General features: G+C 37.6%; 1 long non-coding RNA gene across 1 annotated transcript; it reads right to left on the bottom strand.

Moving 5' to 3' along the window:
• Positions 1–682: 682 nt before the first annotated feature.
• Positions 683–11,878, bottom strand: LOC104006195 (uncharacterized). Its single transcript, XR_679803.4, has 3 exons — positions 11,771–11,878; positions 5,146–5,251; positions 683–4,147 (listed from the first exon to the last, which is right to left on the bottom strand). It is a non-coding gene; the product is annotated as an uncharacterized LOC104006195 (long non-coding RNA).
• Positions 11,879–15,771: the final 3,893 nt, after the last annotated feature.

The following is a 15,771-nucleotide window of genomic DNA, read 5'->3' as shown; positions in this document are numbered from 1 at the left end:
GTGGTCATGGGCTTCAGATTCTTATTTACACTGGTGCTGGAAAGAGAAGGACAGAGACAGACAGAGAGGCATGACTAGATGTCAACGTGGGTTGAATGCATGAATCTCAGAAAAGGGAGCGATCAGCATAAAGTCAGGATGTTCAATAACCGCAGATAGTTTTCCAAATATCTGAACATCATTTGTATCTGTGGATCAGAATGAGCAGCTAAAATTAGGAAAGTATGCCAGAATGAGATTATTTCGTGACTTTTTTAGGATATCTCTGATGATAAGGTATGCAATGTCATTAAAGAAAAAAATTAGAATTTAAGAATAGAGACAGAAAGAAATTCCTCAGGCCTCAAATCTACTCCAGGATGTACAGTTAAGTGGACAACACAATTTGATGATGAGAGTAGACCACTGTTTGAGTGGTCTCAGAGAGGCAGGCTGGGATGAACTACACCGCTGACTACTCCTCAGCCCATAGTACTTGGTGGAGTCAGCAGCCAGGCTGGAAGCAGTGGTATCATCACCCATCTCCAAAGAGAGCAGCTGAGTTCTTCATCTTCCCTCTAACCAATTTCCCCTGAGATAATTCTGCCTAAACAAGCCTCAACAAAGATGATAACATCTGATGTTAGTATGACCAACAATACCATGCAGACCAAACGAAAGAGCAGTAAGAGACCCATGACTTCCAAAGAAAGCATTCCTTTTTTTTTTATTTCCTAGAGATGAAAGTACAAAGGTTTAACCTCTTGGGTTGAGTAACCTCCAGCAATATTTAGAGTTTTCCCAGGAGGCAAAATTGCCAGGTAAAAAAGAAAGATATTTATATTATGAGAACAATGTGAATGAAGTAACCTCATTGAAGATTAAAAGGAATATGACTTAATTCTTTACCTCATGCTAGTAAATTGGTTTTATATGAAGATTTTAGCTTTCATGTCTCTGCTTGGATACAATTCTTTTTTTTTTTTCACTGCAGGGAGCTGAAACAACAAAGAGGAGGAAGCTGTCTAGAGAGGGAGAAAGACTAATTGAGGATCCAATGTAAGTTCTTGGCTAAGGGCTGGACTATACGTGTATGAAAAGAAACTATATAGTGATTAACTTGAGAGAAGCTGCTGTGGGTTTAAGAACAGATCTAAGACACTGGAGGTAGAACCACACTGGGAGACTTTGGAATTCCAGTCCACACACTTCTAAATACCGTAAGCATCCATAAGCACACTCCAGAAAAGTCATGTCTTTGGATTTAGGACTCTGCGCTAGAGTAAAATCCACTGAAAATGCAACCTTCTAAAGCCTAAAACCAAGCCTCAATGATATCTTTAGATGAAAGTCAGGGTTTGGAGATTGAATTCCAACAAATAAAGGAGTCTTGGAAAACAGTCTTTCCACAGAGACGTGTTAACAAAGTGAAAACAAAAACTTTAAGGTTATCAGTTAGTAATTGCACTCCCTACTAGAATTAAAAGAAAAACTCTTCAGAAGTATGTACCAGAATCAGGAGTGTATATAACATAATATCCACAAAGTTCAGTGTTAAACCTAAATTTACCAGACATTTTTAAAAAAGGAAATATGACCCACAGCTAAGAAAAAAAAAATACAATGAATAGAAACTGACCTCAAGATGGCCCAGATATTGGATTTAGCAGATCAAGACTTTTTAAAGCTAATATAAATATTTTCATGGATTTGAAGGAAAATGGGGTTTATCTAAAGATATAGAGAAGCTTGGTTAGAGAAATGAAAACTATGGGGAAGAAAGAAGCAGAACCATATGGAAATTCTGAAACTAAAAATTACAATGTCTAAAATGAAAAAAAATTCTGATGGGATTAATAGCAGATTGAGGATGATAGGAAAAAGGGGTCAGCAAACTAAATAATAGAAATTAATCAATATGAAAAAAGGGAAAAAATATAAGATAAATGATCAGAGCCTCAGAGAACTAAGAGTCACTGTCAAACAATCTTATGTGTGTAATTAGGATCCCAGAAAAAGAAGACAATAAGAATATGACCAGTAAACATTTGAAGATATAATGGCAATAATTTTTCCAGATTTAATAAGAAATATTTACTATCCACTGATAGATTCAAGAGAACTCAGCTTCAGGCTAAAAATGATCAAGAGAAAATAACGACTTTAGCTCAAGAAAAAAATAGATGTAGTACTTACACAGAAAACATGATATAGATTATGGCTAATTTCTCATCTGAAACCATGGAGGCCTAGAGATATAGAAAGATTTATTTAAAATGCTTAAAAACCAATCTTCCTAGAATTCTATTTCCAGTGAAAATATTCTTTAGAAACAAGAATGAAATGAAAACATTCTCAGATAAGTAGTGTAACTGAAAATATTGCAAGTAGACTTGTGCTAAAAGAAATGCTAAAGAATGTTCATTACACTGACAGGAAATGACATCAGATGGAAACTTGGCTCTATTATTAGGAATGAAGATACTAGAAATGGTTAAAAACAAGGGGCAGGAGAGGGGACAGTAAGCATAAAAGGGTTTTGTTAAATGTCCCAATTTCCCTTAAAAAAATAGACTGTTTAAAACAAATAAGAAAAATAAAACAAAAATTGTTAAATGTAGTTATATAGTTATAACAAAACTTAAAATATTACAACAGTAGCACAAAAGATGAAAAATAGCATTTCAGTTAGCTCAAGCTGCCATAACAAAACACCGTAGATTGGTATAACAGAAATTCATTTTCTCCCAGTTCTGGAGGCTGAGAAGTTTAAGTCAAGGCACCAAATGCTGGCCCATTTTGGTTCTGATGTGGGCTCTCTTCCTGGCTTTTAAACAGATGTCTTCCCTCTGTGTCCTCACACGGCAGAGAGAGAGAATAAAAAGAGACAGCAAGAGTAAGGGTGAGAGAGCCCACATTCCTCTGTTCTCTCCTCTTATAAGGACACTAATCTATGGGATCAGGGCCCTATCCTTATTACCTTATTTAATCTTAACTACCTTTGTGTAGGCCCAATCTCTAAATAGTCACATTTAGGGTAGGGCTTCAGTATATGAATATTTGGGTGGATGCAATTTAGTCCATAGCAGATGGTGAGAGTATCAGTGAAATTGTATTGTTGTAAGGCTTTTACAATTGTTCAGTGTGAAGTGTCAGATACCAAGTTGCAAGTTTACAGCGGAAAATGGTATAATATTGACTCTACATAATAAAGGAAGAAAATATTTTTTAAAAATTGATAATACAAATATGATACTTTGTCACAATATTAAGGACTACACAAAATCTCTTCATTACACCGATAATCAAAATAGTATGAACAACCAAGAGTAAAGAAATTCATTATGGACCAAAGAACATATTGGTACCCTAATCATTTTTTATCTTTCTAATATTAATGAATTTCTGAATATTGTAGTTGTTACTTTATGTTCTGCAAGATTACCTTTTTATATATACACAATTTAAAACTAAAATAGGATGGGCTTAAATTATCTTTTTCCAGCTAAAGTCAGTATTTGATGAAATTTTAACTAGAGCAGTAAAGCAGCGTAGTCATTATTCAAATCTATACAGATCCACCTTTACAAAACAGCTTCCAGTTTAACACTAAGCATTCTTTAAAAAGCCTATTTGTTGTTAGACAGAAGGAAGGCTAAAATTCATGTATGACAGGATTGTAAATATTTCTACTCAGAAAATGAAATCAAGATTCAACTCTCTATTTGAGGAAAACATGCCAACTTTAAGAGAAGCTGAAATTTTGCACGGCCTACTTATTGCTTGTTTCCTAAATGACCTAGAGTAAATAGAAACAGCCTTTTCATGTGGCTGCTGATTAAAGCAAGGTCTGTAAGTTGGCAGTATATCATCTGAAATTTCAAAGTATAAGTGGAAGCCGGGGTTTCTTTTCCTTTCAAAAAATCCCCCTAGTCTTTATACGTGGTCTGAGTAGCTGGCATACAGATATAAAATCGCTGGGCAGTAATCAGGAGTGTACTGGTCCTTATGGCAGGCATCAAGTGGGTTACTGCCAGGTCTTTGAACTACAAAAATAAATAGAGAATAGAAGTGCATTGTATTGGCCAAGCCTGGGGCTCAGTCATCTGTCTTGGAGCATGCTCTGGTGAGAGTGTTTAACTTGGATCCTTTCCATCACATGTGGTAGCTGCAAGAGTGAAAAGAGAGAGGAAAAGAACAATGTTAGGTGGTATATTTAATAGTGTGTTGGCTTAACAATTCTCAGGAAACTGTTACTTCTATTTTTCTCTTAGCAGCCAGAGTTTATTCTCTTTGTTGAGGTTCTGAATGAGTGCATGTGTACTTTAGAAAATGTGATTCTACCATCTCCACTACTTTGTATTGTTTTACCAAAGGCTTAAATAGCAAGCATAGAGATTCCCTCCAAACGCTATCTATTAAAGGAAACTCAAAGGACAGTATATTTTTGTATTTAATTTCACCAGCAGCCTTGATATCCCTGAGTCAACTGGTCTCCTTTACCCTGAACCTGAGAAGCTGGAATTTGTGGTAACTGGGTGTTTGTTGTTTTTGGCTAAATTATCCTCTTTTCTTTCTTTTCAAGGACAATATAACATAAACTAAGATAATTTTAGGCTCCGGCTGCCTTTTCATTTTTCTAATTTTTCTTCTATAAGAAAAGAGAACCTTCACTAAACCACATTGTACCCATAATAGAAACTTGATTTAAAAAAATACCTGTGACTAGAGAAGGAATGGATTCTTTGTAAAGACAGTGATGAACTCAGCTGTTGTATATTAGAAGAAATTTTGCTTGTTTTCACAGCAGAATTATTTTGCTTTCTATATTATCAGAAAGAGTACTAGCAAATCACATGAGATTTTTGAAGAGATTTTAAAGAAAAAGGCAATACTTTTCACAGTTAAGTTTTTAGTTGCTAGTGTATTTTTTTCTAGATCAAGCAGCACACAGTTGTAGCTCTGTGAAACATCAGTAATAATAAACTAATGAAAATCTGAATTATTTATGAAAATACAACTAAAGAAAATTGTTATAAAATTTTGTTATATGACTTTGGACTACACATTTTTTCATGATTTCTACAATTTTTAAATTTGAGATCTTGTTCAGAAACTAAATATGTCAACGTAATAGTCCATTTAAAAAATTATTGAAGTACACACCTGGTAATACGAGCTTTATTCAAAGCAGCTTTATTCAATCTAATTCTTCGTAGGAACAATATAATGTATGAGGAGCTACATTTCTGTAAAATCTAAATGGCTTCTTCTGTTAAATAATGAAAAGATTAAAATAAATCTTGAAGATTAATAAATATTCCTTATGAAAATTATTCAATAGCTTATGAGGTTGATATTTTAAAACTAAGCTCAATATTGATCATCTTTTTTCTTGGATAACAGTCTTATTAGAACTGCAAATTTAATTAACTTTTTAAAATATAAAAAGTCAAAGACTGCACACAAAAAAATTTCAGTACAATTTAACATTAAGAGGTTATCAAACAAAGGAAAAACATATATAGCTACAGTTCTTATGCTTTTTGAAACATTTTCATATACTGTTTTCAAATCATATGATATTATAGCAGACTGTATCATTTGCTATCATGTTGCATAATTTTAGTAGTATTTTAATAATGAATTAATTTCTATCACGTATTACTTCAAAACTTTCAGATTTTCTTCTATACTCTGCGTTTGAAACCCATTTTTTTATTTCCCCCAACTAGGTTTGCAGACATTCTTTTCCCTTATTGTCACAAAAGCGGTGATAGAAACAGAGAATGAAAATTAGTGTAATAATAGCAACAATACCTCTATATTTATGTCTTATAAAAACAAGGAAATTATTAGATGCTCCTGAGGCAAAACTCTAATGTAAAAACATTTCCAAAAGCATTGCTTTTGAGGGCTTAACAGACTTATTAAATTCTTCAGGGACACTCGAGATCAACTGACTCAGAAATTGCATATTTTCTGCTTTTTCAGTGTGTTTAAACAGCCAGATTTAATGCTTCCATGTACCCATTGAAAATGTGTGAGTACTTTAAATGTTCTTGACCTCAAACAGGCATTTAAACAAACTGTAGGTTGAACCTATTCTAGATAGTAGAAACTTCAGAAGGTTTTGTTCTCCAGGTAAATAAAGCTTCCCACTCAGACATTTTCTTTTTTATTTTCTCTGCCATAGAAGTTGAGCAACTGGCTCATGGATTTACTTTAAAAAATATAATAAGACTGACTCAGGCCAAATAGATTCTGCAAGTGAGTGATGTAGAACGTAGAGAAGAGAAATTATTTGAGAGTGTCTTAATAATCAAGGCATACTGGTGTGAATAAAAGATGTCTCAAACTTCCAACTAGGCCAAAGAGATTAATTACTACGTCTTTTTCCAGTGCAGCCATGGGCTTGCCCCTTTGATTGACATTTGATTGACTGGGCTATTCTACAGATCTGTAGGGGCAGAGGCCAACTTGCATATTCTTCTTCTGACAGGTGTGCAATAGTTTCTGTCCTGTGGAAAAGATAACCTCAAACATTATGGTGTATTGCCCTGTTGGACATTAACTGATTTTGTATTTAACCCAAAAATCTTGCCTAGACGCTCCTTTATGTTGCTTAAAAATACTTGCACTTGCACTAGTATTCTTCTTTGAACTAGTTTTATTTTACTTCTCAATTAATGAGTTAAGTAAAAATCATTGAAAGATATTCACTTCATGTTTACCTAAGTCATGACTTAACCTTTTGGAAAAGTATAATAAAACATTGGTAAGAGGACAAAAAAATGATTCAGATGTTACAAACTTTAAAGAGCTCAGTGAGGAAAACAGTACTTTTAATCTGTTGTATTAGTTACGAATTCTCCCAAGAATTATGACAATAAAAATTAATTTCATTGTTAAAATATGCAAAGTATTAAATTTAAAACTCCATTTTATTTAGCTAATAAAAATAATCCAACTGTCAAATACTTATTGAACATTTTCTTTCTTGTGATGGTCCTCCTTTAATAACCTGTGCATTGTAGAGACAACATACTGTCATACGAGAGTGCACTATTCTCTAGACCAAACCTTTGACTTTTTTGTTTTTCTATTCCCAGTGTTTTCCATAATGCTTGACTTAGTAGGTGTCTGGTAAATGATACATTTTAGATTTTTAATGTGTATGAGGCATGTCTTTCCGTCTTTGTTAAATAAAATCAAGTCTCTCAAAAGTATTCCATTTATGAGACCTCCCTGGGACCCAAATATGCCAATTTTTTTTCAAGTTCAATGTATTTAAAATGTAAAAATTTTATTCAGTGTACCTATATACATCTTATTTGTAATAATTATTGTGTTTATTTTTTCAAAAATTAAAAAAAGCAAAATGGCATTAGACTACATTAGGAGCTAGAGGTGCTACTTGCATGCTGTGTGGACAGTTCACTCCTCTTTGTCTCTGTTTATTGAACTCTAAAATGAGGTACGGGAGAGAAAGTATCCTAAAGTATCTTCACTGCCTAAGAGTCTATTATCATATGTCAACATCTGTAGCAATTTGATCCTACCCAGTGACAGTACCACTGTGGTTGTCAACTCTACAATATTACAGATAAAGTTTAGGAAGAGCTTTAAGAACATTAAGTTGGCCAAGTTAAAGATCTGCTGAGTGTATGTGATTAACAGGATGCCTTTTGAAATAAAAAGATACTTCAAAAAATCTTTTTACTTGCAGCGTGCTCTATATAATTGAGAAATTGATGTGGAGGGTAGATGGAGCACAGTTTCATAATCTTTTAGCCTACAGATACTGAAGACCACCTTTGGTGTTCTTGGAGAAAGCATGGGGAAATAGAGCAAGGCAGGCACCTAGTTTTTTGTTTTGCTTTGTTTTATGGCTGTGTGTGTGTGAGTATGTGCGTGTGTGCATCTGTGTGAACATGCTCCCCCTGCCAATGATTTTATGAGGCTTCATTCAACATGAAAAGTTTGTGACATGAAGGAAAAATTGTCAAACCTAATATGAAACCTGAGTTGTAGGATACCTAAATCATAACCAGTGCTAACTCATAAATAGGCCTATCAAAAATATTTCACAGACTGACCAAGTGTAAATATAAGCCTTTGATTGCTGGCATATATGAGCCATGTAGCTGTAAGTCCTACAAAACAACTATTCTATGGCGAGGTTAGGATTCAATATAGCAATATTCTAAGACTTATTTAGCTCTTAGTATGTAAGTTATGCTGCCAGAACTTTTTTTCTAGCTTTATAATGCTGAAAAAATAAATATACATTATTTTACACATTATTTTACACATTAACGGTAATATGTAGTGATATAAGGTGTGTTATTTACTTATGTTTTTCTTTTTAACTTTTTTCTCCCCTCTGATGAGCTTATTTTTACTGAGTTCCTTGGAAATTCTCCTGATTTAATTCTCAACATTTTTTAGCATTACCTTTTAAAATTAATTCTATTTAATTATTTCACAAAGAATGGGGGCTCATTCACCTCTCTTTATTTTCCTTCCAAACTTAATTCCAGTAGTCCTGAAAGAAATGCCATACTCACTCTTCCCTATCAGGGCTTTATTCCTCTAGGTAAAGATTATCTGCCTTTCGTTGTTCTTGAACCATTAAATATAACCGATTTGCCTAAAGGGACGATATACCTCTCCTTCTGTACAGTGAATAAGAGAATTGTTTATGTAAATGGTATACATATGGACAAGTCATACATACACTTCACACCCCAAAGCTATCTAAAATTCAGAAATTTGGATTCAACAAACCTGTAAGCTGAAGGGGAACACCTAACCAAGCTTGAACAACTAGGCTTTCATTGTTTTAGCTCCAATATATACATGGAATTTGTTTTCCCCAAATGTGGCCCAAGTTTTCTATAAACTTATTGAAGAAATTCTTGTTGAACCAGTATATAGAGAGCTATGTGAGCTCCCTAACCCCCAACATGTAATTTGATTCTCATTTATAAATCCCTAGGTATGTATTATGTAGGGAACAATAAGAGATGAGCCTTTTCATATCACCCCTCCCATAAATATTCCCTTTAATCATTTTTATACCTCATACACATTTCTCCTGCATAATAAATTTTAATTGATTTTCACAGTCTTAGAAAACATTTATATTTTGCATCTAGAGAACAATAAAAAGATAAATTATTAACAATATCCATGGAGTTGTACAGATAATTATTTTAAACTTGAGACCACATTGCTGTTATTCTCAGACACCTGGGAAAAATGCATTTCTACGAGCCAATTTGCTTAACCCAGAACAAGATAAAACACTGCTTTGAGGCTAATTCCTATAACTTTCTTTTAAAAATAAACTTAGTTATGGAATTTGTAGAATATTTATAGTATAGTTTGGTCATTTTCTTAAATGAGCCTTGATATCTGTGATAGTTAATATTAGATGTGAACGTGACTGGATTCGAGGAATGCCTAAACGGCTGGTGAACCATTTTTTCTGGGCGTGTCTGTGAGGGTGTTGCTAGAGGAGTCAGTGGACTGGGAGAGGAAGACCCACCCTCAATGTGGGCAGTCTCCATCCAATGGTTGCCAGTGGGGCTAGAACAAAGCCGGCAAAAGAAGGGAGATAAACAGTTGGCTCAGTTTTCTGATTCTATCTTTCTTCTTGTGCCAGACACTTGCTTCCTCTGCTCCTGCCCTTGGACATCAGACTCTAGGTTCTTTGGACTTTGGACTCCAGGGCTTGTACCTGCAACCGCCTGGAGGAGGCTCTCAGGCCTTTGGGCTCAGACTGAGGGCTGCACTGTTGGCTTCCCTGGTTTTGAGGCTTTTGGACTTGGACTGAACCACACTACAGGCTATTCCCAGCTTGCCGACAGCCTATCAGGAGATTTCACCTAGTAATCATGTGAGCCACTTAGCCCTAATAAAATCCCTTGTATATATGCATATATCCTATTGGTTCTGCCCCTCTGGAGAACCCTCATACAGGTTTTGGTACCAGGAGTGATTTTAAACTAACGGAATTTTAAGGATGAATTTCCTTAGTTGGTTTTGGGTTTCTGAAGTTGCTTCTCTAATGTGATTAGTCTTAAAAATGCTAAAAACTCTACTTCTAATAGTAGGGACAGCACCGATAGTAAAAATAAATGCATTTGATACACTGATTCACTGTTCCTGAGAGACAAGGAGTTTAGTTATTCTATAAATGATACCTTTGAACATTTGTGGAGAACCAAAGAATATAATGAAGTTGGTTGATTGCTCCTACATTTACTGGACAAAGTGGTGAAAAAAAGGGATGAGTTCAGGGATTCTAGCTCCTGGCTCCAGAAGCACATACATAACCTAAAAGTTTCCAAGTGTGCCCTGGGTGAAAATCTTCTCTTCAGTAGACAAAGGGCTGAAATTGCTGAAAATCAAACACAGGCTCTTATTATGCCAGTGGCTAACCTACAAGAAAAGGTGCACTCTTAGCCTCACAAGTTGTCTACTGTTAAAGTGAGGGCATTGATTAGGAGAGAATAAAACCCTGTAAGTTAGAATCAGAACATGTGGGAGGACTCTGATGAAGTGGGGGACACTGAGTTCCTAAATTCTGATGAGCCTGTTTTGCCAGAGGAAGTGGTCTCCCCACCTCCCCTCCTTGGTAGCAAAATCTCCCCCACCCACAGTAGTATGAGCCTTTCAGCCTTTGTCTGAGGAGATTAACCCTGCATTGCCTGAGGAAACAATGATGGCCTCCCTTAAGGCAGTTGCCAGGCAAAACAACACTGATTCTCCTCAGGACCCATCCCCAGGACCCCACTGTGCTTCTAGACCTGTAACTAGATTCAAGTCCTGGCACGCCCCTAGAGGTGAGGTACAGAGTGTGACCCACTAGAAGGTGTAACTACACTCCCAAAGAACTACTTAAGTTTTCTAATGCATATAAGCAGAAATCCAGGAGACAGCTATGGGAAAGGATAGTAAGGGTGTGGGATAGTGGAGGTAGGAACATAAAGTTGGGTCAGGCTGAATTTAGTGATAAAGGACCACTAAGAAGAGATTCTGCATTTAATGTTGCAACATGAGGAATTGAAAAAGACCCAATAGTTCATTTACTTGGTTAATTGAAGCATGGATCAAAATATAGCCCACTGTGAGCAAGCTGGAAAGGACTGATCTCCCTTGATTTAATGTAGAGGAAGGACTCCAAAGGCTTAGAGAGATTGGAATGCTAGAATGGATTTGTCACTTAAAAGACCTACTCGCCTCAACTGGGAGGGTTCAGAGTACACACCGTTCACCAATACTTTGTGAAATACATTTGTGAGGGGAGCACCAGTATCCTTGAAGAGTTGTGTGCTCTCTTGTATGCCTGATTTTAGAGTGGGAACTGCAGTCACTCAATTGGAAAACCTAAATGCAATGAGAATAATTGGATCCTAAGGTGACAGAGGCCAAGTGGAGGCACTCAAACATCAAAGGTAAGGTGGGCACAATTACTGTAATGGACAGCCGAGGCAAAGCAACAATCAGAATACTCTCGTAAAAAGTAAAGTAGAGGTTCCTCTTCAAAGACTTTCCCCTCCATTTAATTAGGAATAAGTAGTAACTTCTCTTAGGAGCAAAATTTTTTCAAAGAACTATGCTAACATTTTTAAATATCTGCTAGCCGTGATAAAGAAATCAATGTACTTTCGTTCTTAGCTCCTGCAATTTAGCCTGAATATTTGCCCTGGCATGCTTATACTGGTCTAAGCAAGCATTAGGCCATAGCCTGTTCCTCTTCCTTATTTAAAGGTGTTTTTACCTTTCTCAGCATTCCACAAGTTACTTCCTCCTTCCTTTTTTCTCCTCTGCCTTTGCCTCTTTTAAAAAGTTCTAAGTTGCTAGGCAATCGGGACTAAATACAGAATGTGAGGTCCCGTTCCAGCCAATGGAAACTGGACACAGCAGTAGGGTGGACGCATCAGGTTATAAATGACCCTGTCCCCTTTGCTTGGTGTACTCTCATGGCAAAACTGCTGGCGAATGTACTCTTTCTGCAGGAAGTAAAAATGGCCTTGCTGAGTAAATTAAATTTATGTTCAAGTGCTGTTTCTCTACGGCACTGGGAAATAAGCATTTCAAACACTGACTCGTGTAGAGTTCTGGAATGGTTAATTCATCGTGGTGTTCCTAGAAGTGAAATAGGCAGGAAGCCTCATACATTCTTATTTGATCCCTATAAGCAGAAAACTTCCAGTAAGTGAACAGAAGTCTAACTGGAATTACAAAAACAGAGAATCATGACCCCTCAATCAATTTCCAGACTTGAGGTAGTTTACAGACCCAGAACCCCTTGAATGAAGGGGAGGCTGAGTCCTCTTGAGGAAGGGCCTCACCATATTACCAAAAGTTTTTGCTGTTAATCTTTCTTCAGTCCTTCCTCAAGGGGCCTCCAGCCTTTTACTAGTGTAACTGTGCATTGGTGAAAGGGAAATAATTAGACCTTTCAGGGACTACTGGACACTGTCTCTGAACTGACATGGATTCCATGGGACCTAAAATGTCATTGTGGTGGTTAGAGTAGAGGGCTTATGGAGGTCAGGTAATTAATGGAGTTTTAGCTCAGGTCTGACTTATAGTGGGTCCATTAGGTTCCTGAACCCATCCGCCATTTCTTCTGTGCCAGAATGCATAATTGGAATAGACGTACTTAGCAACTGGGAGAATCCCCACATTAGTTCCCTGACCTATGGGGTGAGGGCTATTATAATGGGATATGCCAAATTGAAGCTGTTATAACTTCCTCTACCTAGGAAAATAGTAAATAAAAAACAATATTGTATCCCTGAAGGGGTTGCAAAGATTAGTGCCAGCATCAAGGACTTGAAAGATGCAGGGGTGGTGATCCTCACCACATCCCTGTTCAACTCTCCTATTTGGCCTATTCAGAAGACAGATGGATCTTAACAAATGACAGTGTTAATCAAATGGTGACACCAATTGCAGCCACTGTACCAGATGTGGTTTCATTGCTTGAGCAAATGAACACATCTCCTGGTACCTGGTATGCATCTATTGATCTGGCAAGTGCCTTTTTCTCCATTCCTGTCTGTAAGGCCCACCAGAAGCAATTTGCCTTCGGCTGGCAACGCCAGCAATATACCTTCACTGTCTTATCTCAGACATATATCAACTCTTTTGTTATACTCTTGTTCACAGAGATCTTTGTCACTTTTCCTTTTCATAATATATCACACTGTTCCATTACATTGATGACATTCTGATTGGACCTAGTAAGAGAGAAGTGGCAACCACTCTTGGTTTACTGGTGCAAGATTCGAATGTCAGGGGTAGGAAATAAATCGGAACTAAATTCAGAGGCCTTATACCTCAGTGAAATTTCTAGGTGTCTAGTGGTACGGGGCCTGTCTAGATATTTCTTCTAAGATGAAGTAAAAGTTCTTGTTTCTGGCACTCCTACAACCAAGAAAGAGGCATAATGCCTAGTGGGCCTATTTGGATTTTAAAGGCAACACATCCTCATTTGAAGGTATTACACCAGACTATTTATCCAGTGATCCATAAAGCTGCTTGTTTTGAATGGGTCCCAAAACAAGAGAAGGCTCTGCAACAGGTCTAGGCTGCTGTACAAGCTGCCCTGCCACTTGGTTCATATGATCCAGCAGATCCAATAGTGTTTAAGGTGTCAGTGCCAGATGGGAATGCTGATTGGAGCCTTTGCCAGGCCCCCATAGGTTAATCACAGTGAAGGCCTTTAGGATTTTGAATCAAGGCCTGACAATCTTCTGCAGGTAGCTACTCTTCTTTTGAGAGATAGCTCTTGGCCTGCTATTGGGCCTTGGTGAAAACTGAATGTTTGGCTATGGGTCACCAAGTTACCATGTGACCTGAGCTGCCTATCAAAACTGGGTGTTTTCTGACCCATCTAGCCATAAAGTTGGGCATGCACAGCAGCCTTTCATCATCAAATAAAAGTGGTATATACCTTATCAATCTTGAGCGTGTCCTAAAGGCAAGAGTAAGTTGTATGAGGAAGTGGCCCAAATACCCGTAGTCCCAAATTCTTCTGCCCTGCCTTCTCTATTCTAACCTGTACCTCTGGCCTCTTGGGGAGTTCCTTATCATCATTTGACAGGAAAAGAGAAGACTAGGGCCTGGTTTACAGATGGTTCTGCACGATAGGCAGGCACCTCCCCAAAGTGGACAGCTGCAGCACTACAGACCATTTCTGGGACACCCCTGAAGGACAGTAGTAAAGGGAAATCTTTCCAGTGTGCAGAACTGCAAGCAGTGTACCTGGTTGTGCACTTTGCTTGGAAGGAGATATAGCCAGATGTGCAATTATATACTGACTCATGGGTGGTAGCCAATGGTTTGGCTGGATGGTCAGGGACTTGGAAGGAGCATGATTGGAAAATCAGTGACAAATTTAGGGAAGAGCTATGTGGATGAACCTGTCTAAGTGTTTAAAGAATGTAAGTATATTTGTCTTCCTTGTGAATGTTCACCAAAGGTGACCTCAGTAGTGGAGATTTTTAATAATCAAGAGGATAGGATGACCCATTCCGTGGACACCACTCAGCCCCTTTCCCCAGCCATCCCTGTCATCACTCAGTGGACTCATGAAAAAGTGGCCATGGTGTCAGGGATGGAGCTTATGCATGGGGTCACTATAGTGGACTTCCACTCACCAAGGCTGACTTGGCTACAGCAATTGCTGAGTTTCCAATCTGTCAGCAGCAAACAACACTGAGCCTCAATATGGCACCATTCCTCATGGTGATCAGCCAACTACCTGGTGGAAGATGTATTACTTTGGGCCTCTTCCATCATGGAAAGGGCAGTGGTTTGTTCTTACTGGAATAGACATTTTCTCCAGATGTGCATTTGTCTTTCCTGCCCACATTACATTTTCCAAGACTGCCATCTGTGAACTCACAGAATGCCTTATCTACTGTCATGGTATCCCACACAGTGTTGCTTCTGACCAAAGAACTCACTTCACAACCAAGGAAGTGCAGCAGTGGGCTCATGCCCATGGCATTCACTTGTCTTACTATGTCCCCTGTCAACCTGAAGCAGCTGGTTTGATAAAACAATTGAATGGCCTTTTGAAGCCACAATTACAACACCAACTAGGTGATAACAGTTTTCAGGTCTGGGGCCAAGTTCTCCAGATGACTGTATATGCTCCAATCAGCACCCAATATATGGTACTATTTTCTCTCATTGCCAGGATTTACAGATCCGGGAATCAAAAGGGTGGAAGTAGAAGTGGTATCACTTATCACTCACCATCACCTCTAGTGACCCATTAGCAAAATTTTTGCTTCCTGTTCCCACAACGTTATGTTCTGCTGGCCTAGAGGTCTGAGTTCCAGAAGGAAGAATGCAGCCACCAGGAGACACAACAGTGACTCCATTGAACTGGAAGTTAAGATTGCCATGTGGCCACTTTGGACTCATGTCTCTAAGTCAACAGGCTAAGAATGGAGTTAGAGTGTTGGCTGGACTGATTGACCTGATTTCAAAATGAAATCAGACTACTGCTCCACAATGGAGGTAAGGAATCATATGTTTGGAATTCAGGAGATACCTTAGGGCTTCCCTTAATATTACCCGGCCCTGTAATTAAAATCAATGGGAAACTACAACAACCCAATTCAGGCTCAGAGTATAAATGGCCCAGACCCTTCAGGAATTGAGGGTTGGGTCACTCCGTCAGGTAAAACAAACCAAAACAAAAACAAAAATAACAAAACAACCAAGATGCTTGCTGAAGGCAAATGAGTAGTAGAAGGT

This window comes from Pan troglodytes, chromosome 3, assembly GCF_028858775.2.
Source record: "Pan troglodytes isolate AG18354 chromosome 3, NHGRI_mPanTro3-v2.0_pri, whole genome shotgun sequence".
In the NCBI taxonomy this organism is placed as follows: domain Eukaryota; kingdom Metazoa; phylum Chordata; class Mammalia; order Primates; family Hominidae; genus Pan; species Pan troglodytes.
The sequence above is the reverse complement of the archived record's forward strand: the minus strand, read 5'-3'. Positions and strand labels throughout refer to the sequence as shown.